General features: G+C 25.5%; 1 long non-coding RNA gene across 1 annotated transcript; it reads right to left on the bottom strand.

The window, feature by feature from the left end:
* Positions 1-5,457: 5,457 nt before the first annotated feature.
* LOC129957064 (uncharacterized) lies at positions 5,458-11,484 on the bottom strand. Its single transcript, XR_008782732.1, has 3 exons — positions 11,279-11,484; positions 7,953-9,194; positions 5,458-5,954 (listed from the first exon to the last, which is right to left on the bottom strand). It is a non-coding gene; the product is annotated as an uncharacterized LOC129957064 (long non-coding RNA).
* Positions 11,485-12,774: the final 1,290 nt, after the last annotated feature.

The following is a 12,774-nucleotide window of genomic DNA, read 5'->3' as shown; positions in this document are numbered from 1 at the left end:
AATTTTTCTAAAGTTGATCTCCTTATGCTTCAATTAATGAGCATGATTCTTGGCAAGCTCTTGCCATTTTCCGTTTCATTACTTACTTCTATTAGACGAATTTTTTCTTTAGTCATGGAGTTTAAGCCTACTTTTTTTTGTAACATATTTTCCTAAGTATCTGAATATCTTCTTATAATTTCCTATAGATTTCATGTAAATCCCAAATCTTTTATGAACATTCAAAGAATTTCAGCCGTTGCTACATATTAATATTCAGAGAAACAAAACTCTATTTTCTGTTCCCTCCTCTCTTAAATGAGCGATTATTATTACATTGAAACTGAAGCAAGATTATAAATATCGTTATTATCTTACATCTGTAACATAATAATACTTTATAATTCTTTAATGTAAAACATATATATAATTTTTTTATCAATGTAAAACGTAATTTCTCAATAGTAACATCAATTCTGGGCAAATGTATTTAGAAATTTATGCTATATATATCTAAAAACCTAATTTGTCAAACTTAATTAAGATCTAAAAATTCCACATTTTTTTGTGAGATAATACAGATTTAGTCAAATTTTCAATTTATCTTAAAACTTTATAAAGTAAACCTAATCAAAAGATTGAAAAACAATATTATTTGAAAATTAGGTCTATAATATTTTATTAAGTTAATTACATAAGAAATCATTTGGAATTCTATTAAACATGTTTCTTTTAATTTCAAAATTGTAAGAAAAAGAATTTATATTACAATGTTTTGATGGTTTATGAGAATATTGATATATCTGCCCGTTTAAAGTAGCTTGGACTAAGTTCTTTATCTTCACTTTAAGAGAAAAATTAAAGGCGATAAAGAAATAAAATCTGAAACAAAGCAGCGGTCAATGACATTAATTTCGATTCAAATATAATTTCCTTACAAGATATTCTATTTATTTCCAAGCGGTTTTATTTATTCATGTTTCATTTAGAAATTCCTCTAAAAAATGTAAAGTGGAGTCGATGTATATTCAAATATGATCGAAAAAGTTTTGTATGCCAATGTTTTATAATAATACCAATTAAATATTTATTTTCTCAATGATATTCGCACCGAATATTAAAAATAAATATGAAGTAAATTATGAGAGAATGAATTTCTAAACTTGAATGTTTGAAATGCTGTCACCAAGCATGTTTAAACAAAAATAATAATAACCATAATTCATTTATAGCATTATGTTTTCACAAACTAAAAAAAAAACCTGAATTATACTAATTTTATTGTTTCTATCCAAAAATTATTTATATGCAAGTAGCCATGCATTAAGCTTTAAGTTAATTCTAAATCAAATCCATTTCATGCAATTTAAAAAAAAATTAGCAAAAAATAGGAAAGTTCTATTCTTTCCTCGAATAATTCTATAATTTTCTTTATCATAGGGAATATTATACATTAAAAAATTATAGTATTTACTCTTTTCTTACACCATTTGTAATCAATTTATGAATTTTTGCATGTAATAATAATAATAATAATAATTATATAGAGATTGGATATAGCAGTGAATGTCTTGTATGACATTGGTGAACAAAAGTTACGTAAATTTATCATTTTTACTGAATTTATTGTGCGAATATATAATTTAAAAGCATTTTTCCGACTGATTGAAACAAATATTTGACAGCAAATTAGAGCTGTAGTTTTAAGATTAGATACTAGATGTCATTAATTTCATAATTGTGTTATGAGTCAAAATTTTATCCGGTGTCATTCAAATCGGTCTTGAGTTATCGTATTAACAGACAAATTAACAAATGTTCTGCAAAAATTGAATTTTTCTAACCTGCGGATCTCTGAAATCCCAAGATTCTTAAAATCTCTAATTCTAATTCTTTTGATGATTCATACATAACTACTACGTATTCATAAAATAACTACGTAAATGAATTTTTGAATTACACACGACCAAAGCGCGAACCACTTGTTAGACTGGAAACATTGCAATAGTGATTAAAGCTCAGACTACAACTTGTGAATCGTATTCGGTGTGGTGTCGTTGACAGCCACACTGCTATTTTATTGAAAAATATTCATTTTTCTATATGGTGGAAACCTGGCTCTTCATAAATCCTGAAACATTCTGTAAATTCATAAAACAATTCCTTTTAACAAATTTTATCATTCATTATCGTCTTTGTTAATGAATAAACGTCATGTCTGATGTTAGCATCAACTAATTGCCTAAATTAACAATTTCGAATGGAAAGCTTTGAAAATATTTTAGGTTAAATTGAGCTTTTAAAATCTGTTTTGTCGAAATAATCAAATAACTAGTAATTATAAGAAGTACTGAAAGAAAAGGACTGTTTTTATATTTACCCTAAAATGGTAAACAAAATTTACAAAATGTTTTTCACTGCAACATTAATTGAAATGCTACATAAATACTCTATTCAAAGAATATGCAGGTTGAAATGGATTGAAAAACTATCCAAAACATTGAATAAAAGTTACTCTATAAATCTCGTTAGATTGCAAAAGTTGTCTATTGATTAATTTCCCCAAATTTTTTCACTGTTTCTTCATTTCTCGCAATAACCACGAAAATTTATTTCGTCCACATTATTCCATATAATTTGGGTTGCAGTTATCTTTAATTATATTTATTAGTTAATTTAAGTATATTTTTCTTTATTCATTAATCTAACTATCCAAAAATGATCTAACTATCTAAATTTTGTATAGTAATTAGAAATTGGCATTTTTGCCGGAGACTAAAGATAATGTACAACATTTTTGAAAAAAATTTAGTAGTTATATTGTAATTACGGATAGTTTTTGACACCTAGTACGATTACTTAAGATAAATTTAATTTTTCTATCCATCATAATGAACACTCATGACAGAAAATATTTTTTATAACGTCAAGTTAGCTAAGTTATATGAAAAAAATATTTTATATATCACATCTCGTTCATTCTCTCTCGGCATATAAAAAGGCTTTACACTCACTAGAAAAACTCTGGCTTTGAGATTTTAATATACCTGAATTTTCAAGAAAAGCAATGATAAACATTGTTAGGTTTATAATAGATAAATGTAAGTTACTACGATTCGAGAAATTAAATCTATTTTCTTTGGGAAAAAAACCTTCTAATTTATTTTAAATTTTGTGCAAAATGTCTATTCATACACATTATATATATCTTTTCAGTATTTAAAATTTAATATGAGAGCTTCCTGATTTATCTTTATATCCAACATAAGATGTAATATTCCTCTATTTTTAACTCTGTCATAAAGGGGTTGTTCTTCCTCATGAGATTCATTATCATTATACATTAATTTTCATTTCATTATACATCAATTTCATCTCATTGTAGTAATCTGGAACTCAAAATATTAAACATTTTTTTTTCATTCTATAATTTGTCTATTATTTTATTATTTGTAAATTTTATATTTGTCGACAAATTTATCAATCTGTTAATGTGAATATCAATAATTTCATTCTGTTATTGTCAATTCGTCAACAATTCAATTAGTTGTTAATTCTATAATTTATTAATTTCATGTAATATGTAATTTGTTTGCTTCCATACCACTGTATATATATTTTTTCTTTTTTAATAAAGCCCTATATCTACACTGAAACGAATAAGAACCACTTGATTTCTAGAAAACAATCAAACAATATTTTTTCATAACATATTGCTTAGTTTTTTCCCTCAGATTTTTCTGGAAGAACTTGTTTATTTATACAAGGTACAATAAAATTAATTACATAGCTGAACACACGTTTGGGTGCGGGAGATTTATGATCATTTTATGTGCTCCACACATACATCTCATTTTAATTTTTGCTCATGAATTCTTGTTTTTATAAGACTGCAAAGTTATTTAAACTCAATAAATAAAGTTTACGATATAAGTGTAAAATTAAGAGATCTTTCCTTAGTAGATTATGTAAAGCATATTCATAATAATCCAGTATCATTCTGATAAATGCAAAATACCCTAATTAAAAATTAGACATTAGAAGAATCAAATGAAAAATAAAAGAAAATGTCATTTTGTTCCGCTCGGGGAGCTTTTTTTTTTTTTTTTGAAAATATGAAACATAGTCCCTTTATAGAGTTTCAACATTTATATATTATCAGCCAAATATTCTGCCTATCCTAAGTCCTGTGTAATTGTTTTCTACTCTTCGTTATTTTATGTCTTGTGGAATAGTTTATTTTATTTTTCATTGGTATTACCAAGAGTTTCAAGAAAATATTTCAAATAGCTGTAGATCAATTGATGTTAATAGAAACATCTCCCGTTATAAATTACGTAAGAAAATTGATTAATTAGGACACAAGGACTTTCCTGAAAATCTACAAAAGCTTAATTAAATATTCAAATAAGAGATTCAAATAAAAAGAAAATTAACAATAACTTTTTTTAATGCGAAAACTCTTTTTGTTGATATTCTTCCACGAATTTTGTTTACATTATCGTTTTGTAGATGCCAGAAGTAATCTTTTATCATTGTCTAATTTTTTTAGGAAACTTCTTTGAGAGCGACGATTGTACTCTAATTAGAACTAAGATTTCTTAACCTGTTATATTTGATATTAACTAAATTCATCCCTTGGTTGCGCAGAAATTTTTTGACTGAAGGTGTTATTAGTATCTATTTTTTTCGATACACATTTTTGAAAATCATTAATTGAGGGTCTGTAATAAACTGTCTGATTTAATGACTATTAAAAAATTTCAGTTTAAGCTTTTCTAATGATTCCAGAAATTACATAAATTATTTTATCTTGTGCATGAAAGCAGAGACTGTTCTGATCAAGAAATTTCATGGCATTTTTCCTTTACCCTGATATTTTTTCCTTCATTCAGAGAGGGAGTGGTAGTTTATTCCCCAAACTAAGATTTCATTCACGAATGGCATTTTTTTTCCAGCATCCATGTTCTCTCTGGCTGATAACTCTTTTTTTCATCCGAAAATATGATAGTATTACTGTATATGATAATATTAATGCAAAGTATACAATTACCTTTATAGTTACAGATGGAAGATGTATAACATGTACATAGAAACTCCAAAATGGATCAAGATGCATAATTTTGATCTAAAAAAATTCCCAGTTTATGTTTCTTTAATCTCATTGCCATTCCATTACTCTATCTTCTTATTTTATCCGGAGATTAAGAACCTTGAGTTCAAGAACTCCATGACACTCACTTGAAATCATCGAAATCCGCATTCTTCATTATTTCTAACAACTCCTTTTTAAGGCAATCATTAGTTAAAATATTGCATGATATATGAATTAATATTGATTTAAATATTTATTTGTTTCATTTATTCCTTCATTGCTTGAAAATTTTTGATTAGTAATTTATGAACTCTTACTTATACTTACTTACATTTTTATTAATTTCGAATTTTTATTCCGAAGTAGCAATTTGAAATCTCTGATATGATTGATTATGTGGTATTTTATTTTCAACAACAGCAACAACAACAATAAAAATAAAGAGCAAATGGCAAGGAATTAAGTCTGTAGAACATATTATTCTAAGTCACTTATATAGAATGAGGACAGAGTACAGAAGGTTTTCGTTCTTTAATGCAAATCCTAACACACACACACAAATAAGAAGGAAAAAAAACGCATGCAAACAAATATTCTTCGAAGCGCTCTTTTAGATATGGAGAAGTGTTGTTGAAAGTTATTTGTTTTCTCTTTTTACCAATAAAAAAATTTATATTCATAGTAATGATATGAAGTCACTCTTAAGAGTTTTTTTTATATATTATTTATTCTATTATTATTATTATATTATTGCAATATATGATTCAATCAGTCGTATCCATAATTGCTGTTGTCAGTAAACTCATTCTAAAGAATGTCCGTGAAATTTATCCTGTTCCGAAGAAGTTGTCCAAAACACTGGCGGCATCATCAAATATATCTGAAAAAAGAAAAGTTTTTTAATATTAATTATGCTGGATTACTACTTTTTTTCTAAATAATATTCTAATAATATTTCCTTTAAACATTTTACGGATATAATTTGGAAAAATAATTCGCAATTTTTCGTTTGTAAAAGGTTACTTCAATTTATTACAACTGCAGATTCATATTCAACATTAAATTCTTTGTGAAATAATTTTTCATTTTAAAATGGGAGAAAGTCTTTTCGAGTTATGATTATAGATTAAAGAATTTTTATTTTGTAATTTTGACTATTTTTACCTGCAAAGTAATTTTCACGTTTTGTAACAATAATATTAATGAAATAAAATAATTATAAATATTATGCGAGAAAACTACTTATTACTAAACTTATTAAAAACTACTTTCTTCACCCTCGCTGAAAAGATATCAGTTCGACATTACATGAATTAAACTATTTTAAAATGCATTATATTTTGGATGGGGGAAAGATAATATATTAAGCCATCTTGATTGATTTCTATAAGTCCTATATTTTAATAGAGTATGGATTTAGAAAAGGAATTTCTCTCTCTCCATATGATACTTGAAATACGTTCTTTGATGTTCATGTTTTTTATACAAGTAACAGTTAAAATGCTGAAATAGTGCAGAATTTTAAGGAGAATTTAAGATTGGAGAATTATTATCCTGTAATATCCAATAATCATTTTAATAGAAGAATCAATTTAAATGTTTCAAATAAAAACATGTTAGCTGATTATAGAGATTTTCTGTTAATGTCTGCTTCACAAGCCTGTGCTATTACAAGCATAAAAAATATATCCAGATAGGTATGGGAAGAATTTTTCATATTTCCGATTTATTTCTAAAATATTTGCAGAGCTTTCGGATCAATCGGGAACAGAATTTATGTCACTTATTACCTCAAATATCAAGTTCCTAAGACTGGAACATGATGCATGGAATCTTGTTAACTTCGACAATAATGATAAAGGAACACCAAGAATAATTTCCTTTACCAAATTCCTTCTGAGGGTTGGTTAATAATTTTTTTATATTCATTTTCTGGGTGTCTGTGTTGAATTTTAATGTTCTTTTGTTTGCTTGGAAGTTCTTACATAGATATAGATGGCACTGATTATTCTGATTTCATTGAAAACAACTGCGATATTCTGCATGAACGGTAATGCCTTCTCTAAGATGCTATCAATTCACAATTTTCTCTATTCAAGAAGAATTTTTAATATTTGTCACATTCTTAAATTCTATGCACCATGGAAGGAATTTCAAAAATAGTTTTACTTTTTATCACGTATCCTCGTTCAGAAGAGGAAAGAACATTAATGGCACAAGCTTGCTGTTTACCATTTCATGAGATAATGAAAGGCAGAAAGTCCGAAAGGAAGAAAGAACAGAATTATAACACACTGACACGCATTTAATATCTAGCCTTAATTTTGGCTATTGCTATTGTAAGAGTATTGTTGATCTTGATATTTCAATACTGGAACGATGCAGGATGAACAAAATCCTCCATCCCATATGAGAATTTTGTGATTTCAGCGCTTTACAATTTGACTACTTCGAACAAAGTAAGCATTTAAATGCAATTTAAAGATATAGTTTATCATTGATATTATTGTTATTAAATTAAAAAGTAAATTTATTTCAAATTATGGTGAGGTGATGGAACTGTATTTTATATGAAAACTTAAGCAAGTTAAGCTAATTATTGTTGTAAGAAAATTAAGTCTTAGGTTTTTTATGGGCTTTCCTTTTTTTTTCTTTATTAAAACTGCTATAATAATACTTCTTACGTAAAATGCATTATTTTGCATTTATAATGAAATTATACTCTCGATTATTTATAGTTTTGTGCTTTTACTTCAAAAATTCAGGACCATCAAATGTCGAAAGTATTTTTTCAAAGATATTGAACAGTTTTCAATTAGTTTGCCTCAAGGTTATAAAAATATTTAAGAAATTAAAAACTTCATTTTTAAATACTTACTGCCATTGTGACCGGCTGAAAAATACGAAAAAACACATATTATTTATAACTATGATGTTTATTTGACAATTCAAGGAAATAATCTGCAGGAGTTTATTTCAAATATTTTCTGCTTTTGTTGAATAGTTTAATATTACTGAAATGAAAAACAGTTCTATATTTGAAAGAAATTTTCTTAACAAATGATTAAATTTATCAAAATTACAATATTATTCATAGAATTCAATATAAATTTAGGTCTAAAAATTATGCATTTTCAGGATATCGAAAATTATCAATTATAATTAAGAATAAAAAATATATATCTTTTCAAAAAAAATGTAAGTATTGACATTTTATGTTTAAATAATGTTTAATTTTTTTGCAACAAAAGAGCATATATCTTATTATTTCCTATTTTTAAGAGAAAATTTTATTAATTTCTTTTTTTTTAAATTTTTTATAACACATCATCTTTGAAAAAGAAAAATGTTACTAAAATGCTTATGTATATAAAATAATGAAACATTTCTTACGTTCCGCTGTAATAAAAATAATTAATGCCATTATGAGAGAATTCTGCGAATATTTCAAATATAAATAATATACTTTACACATTCATGGATAAATTAAATAGTAATATAGCCTTTGAGTTTATAAATGATTCATATAAGTTATGTTTGAATCATTTTCAAAATTTTTACTTTTTAAGTAATTTTAAAAATATTATTTTCAAAATATTGAACGTTTAGTTTTAAATTAAATATAATGCTTTTCAAATAATTTTAAATTAATTCATTCTTTTTTATTCAGCATTATTGACTTTTCAACTCTGAAGATTTCATTGATTTTGTTTTACATATTAATAGTAGATGCACTAAAGATGATTTAAAACATTAATGGCGTTAAGAGGTAAGATCATTGAGTATAAGCATGTAAATTAACTTACGTTCAGCTGTAACAAAAAATAATGCGATTAGAAAACAATTTTTGCAAAATAATATTAACATAATTTTGATAAAAATAATATATTAATTAGCCTACGAACAAAGTGGAGAGCTTGATTAAAATTTTTGCAAAAAAATAATAGTTTTAAATCAAATATCATCAAACTATTATCAATAGTTTTTTATCAAAATATCATTTAATCAAAATAGTCATCAATTTCATTTTTCTAGACTACATGAAGGAAATGTCGCCCTCTCAAGTACACGTTACTTTAATGTTGAAAATAAATAAAAGATAATGTTTTCTTACCCAAGGCTATAATAAAAAGGGAACGAAATTTTAATTAAAGCTTTGATAAAGGAATATCAATAAATTCTTGATTTTTATGAAATTCAGAATTTATTAAAACTTTACATTTAATTTCAAACGAAATTGTCTAATCATCAGCAACTTGATTTTGATCAACAATGAAAGGAAAAAACAAAAGAAAAAAACATAATGTAGTTTTTAATATTATGTAAATAATATGTTTGAAAATTATATTTCAGAACTGCATATAAAGTCATAATTTGACAAATATACATTAGTGGGTAATTAAGAAATTTAATTAGAATTTAGCTGGGATTTATATTAAAAAAATAGTTTTTGGCTCATAAGCCTTTTAAATTTCGAAATAGAGATAATTATTTGTAAATGTTCTACAAATCTTTCGAAAATTATATAGCAAGTATAAAAAATGAGCATCTACTAATTTTCTTGCATTTCGTTCATTTTGATGACATGAGGCTTTTGATATCGAAAATTTTTATTAATAATTTGTTTTAAATAAAAATGACTTAAAATTTCAAATGTGATAATATAATTACATAAACAACTATTATTATTTTCAATATTTTACCTTACTAAGGATTAATCAATTTTATCTTCCAAAATTATTTGAAATAACCGATGCAGAAGCTTATATATCTGGTATTGCATGTTTCTCAGTATGATTTGCATAATATAATATAGAAATTTGTCATATTTCATATTCTTTTTTTTTCAATGCACATGCCCGCTTGGGTGTTGGCGACATCCGACTAAGAAAAGTTCGCATGAAAAAGCGTGTTCAAAATAATCAGTAATCAAGGGTCATATGTCTTTTTGAAATATCTGCATGTGAATTTGATCATATATTTTTTAATTAGTCAGTAATTATAAGTCTATTTTGCAAGTATATTTACCTATAATGGTAATTTTCCGGACTTTTCTTTCTTTTACTCTGTAGATTAATTCGTTATATTTCCTCTTATATTTGACATTAATGTTGCCCAGCTTGCCGTAATTTTCGGCAGACTAAACACTAACATAAAAGAGCATTTTGCAAATCATATGATTTTTTGACAAAAATGAAGACAAATTGACTAATCTGAATCAACATCCCAAAATTCGATTAAATTGCTAACGTATAAAGTAGGAATAGAGACAGGGTATGTTAGCTACCCACATAGAGTTAAACGAAAGAATTTCTTAACGATTTAAACTGAAAGTTTTTAAATTTGGGAATATCAACAAAACTATAATTTGTATTGGATTAGCTTAACATTTACTATCAAAGAACGTATATATTTTATGTCTCTTTCAAAAAAAAAAAAAAAAAAAAAAAAAAAAAAAAAAAAAAACTGAGACCCCGCTATTTGATTTTAACCGGGTTTTATATTTTCAAATTTTTCTCGTCTTATACTCCAAATTTAGAAACAGATTAAATCAGTAGATTTAAGTGGTCAAGTAAGAAGGCTACTGATAAATCTTTCTTTGTATCTTTTTAGAACAGTTTCTGCCCTTTTATAAATATTCATTCGCGTTTTAAATATGAAATTTAAAAAGCTCCAAAGTGGATATTTGGGGAATGATGATGATGATATCTGGACTCGGAAACTTCCTCTTCACAATATTTGCTGAAGGATATTTGGTTCTTTACGCATATGAAGAATCTTCTTTTTGTATCGATGCATGCTGCCCATAATTTAAGCACAGGATGAGGATTTACGTACCGAAGTTAACAGAAGTACTGAATATTTATCTGGACATTCCATTTCCTCTCATAAAATGTTTCTTATATTCACTCTATTTTTTTCTTTCTGAAATATTTCCTCTATCACGTATGATTATTTTTCCTAGTTAACTCTAATTGACAGTTCCATTTTTATTCGTCAATTTTATATAATAGTGAGATTTTTTATTACCTTAGAGAAAATAATGTACTAGGACTAACACGGAAAATAACAGAATGCTGATGTCTTGTCCTTTAGAATCTTGTTTTCGAGCAGAATATTATGAGATTGAATCTAAGATTTATGTAGATATTAAATACAATAAAAATTAAATAAGTTAAAATCATGTTTTAAAAGGACACTTACCCAATCCTAAAAGAGCGGCAAAAGCCAAAACATTCAAAACTTTGGAAAGCATTGTAAAGACTGTTCTCTGCTAAAGGGCTTGAACTGAGTTTGGGACACTTGGCTTCAAGTATATATATTCTCGAGATGAATCACACACAGGGTTTAAAATAGGAATGATAGTTAAAATAAATCATTGAAAAACTTTAATCCCATTTTCAGTGTTTTTAAAGCAATAAAATCTGCACAAGAGTAACAAGAAAAGGCAGGTGGAAATAATAAAATATATATATATTTAGCATGGATTAAATATGATATCTAGCAAAAAGAGATCTGTTACAAAACTATAAAAATTGATTTATGGCTTCCCAAATTATTATAATAAATAAATTTTAAGAATTTTTTGAAGACATTCATTCATTTTTAAGAGATATTTTTATAACCCATCTATATTTTCATGACTAATATTTTTGTTGAGTATGAACATTTATTGACGGAATTCTCAAATTTTATACTTGGATCTTAACTAGCAGAAAGATGGATTTCGATAGAAATTAATTGTGTTTTTCACGAAATTATTTCATTTGAAGTTATTTTACTTATTGGATAATGAGATGTACGGAAACTTTGTTTCTGTAATTGATATATAACAAGTCATATGTTTTTCGTTTCCAATATATTCAAATTTGAAAACCGTGTTTCTGAATCAGGATGGCTCAAACTAGCCAGATATCAGAATTCCATTCTCTGAGGATAAAATTATATCAAGAAGTAAGAAATTTGTTGCTTTAAATCTTAGTAATGGATGAAACTGTAATTGTACATTAATCTGTGTTCTATATAAGGAAAACGACCCTCTATAGAATGAGTCTCTTACCTACATCGAGGCACAGTGTTAATGCATAATTAATTTAATATTTTAAAATCTATTGAAAAATTGTTATTAGCTTATTAAGCTTTCGATTAGAAATATTTATACATTTCGTTATTTTTTATGAGCATGGTTTTGAATAATTTTAATTATTATGATTTCCATACGAATTTAAATTGATTATTTATTTTAGTTAATAATTTTATATTAAATAATTTTTAAAAATAATTTAAAATTATTTTAAAAATATTAATTATTTAAATTAATTTTTAGTTTCCTATTTAAAGTTTTGTTTATATATAATTTTATTTTTCAAATTAATGCGAATTTAATTTTTTTTAAAAATATCTCAAAATGTTTGATTAAGTTAACGAAAATTTAGTTAATATCTTTTAATGAAATGTAACAGTTTTTATTAGTTCCGTTTTTATTTTGTCTTAGTTTTGGTTACAAGCGAAGTAAAATAGTTATAGCTAATATATGCTACTTTCACATATAGCTTTTATTCTCTTTATTTTATACTTTTATAATATTTTTATACTTTTATTCTCTCCTTCCCTCATATGAGAGAAAGCAAAAGATGTACCCATTTTTTCTAATAGCTAATAGATGTTACATGAATATATAATTTTTATTCCCTTTACAT

The sequence above is a fragment of the Argiope bruennichi genome, chromosome 2 (genome assembly GCF_947563725.1).
Source record: "Argiope bruennichi chromosome 2, qqArgBrue1.1, whole genome shotgun sequence".
Classification (NCBI taxonomy): Eukaryota; Metazoa; Arthropoda; class Arachnida; order Araneae; family Araneidae; genus Argiope; species Argiope bruennichi.
This window is presented reverse-complemented; position numbering and strand designations above follow the sequence as displayed.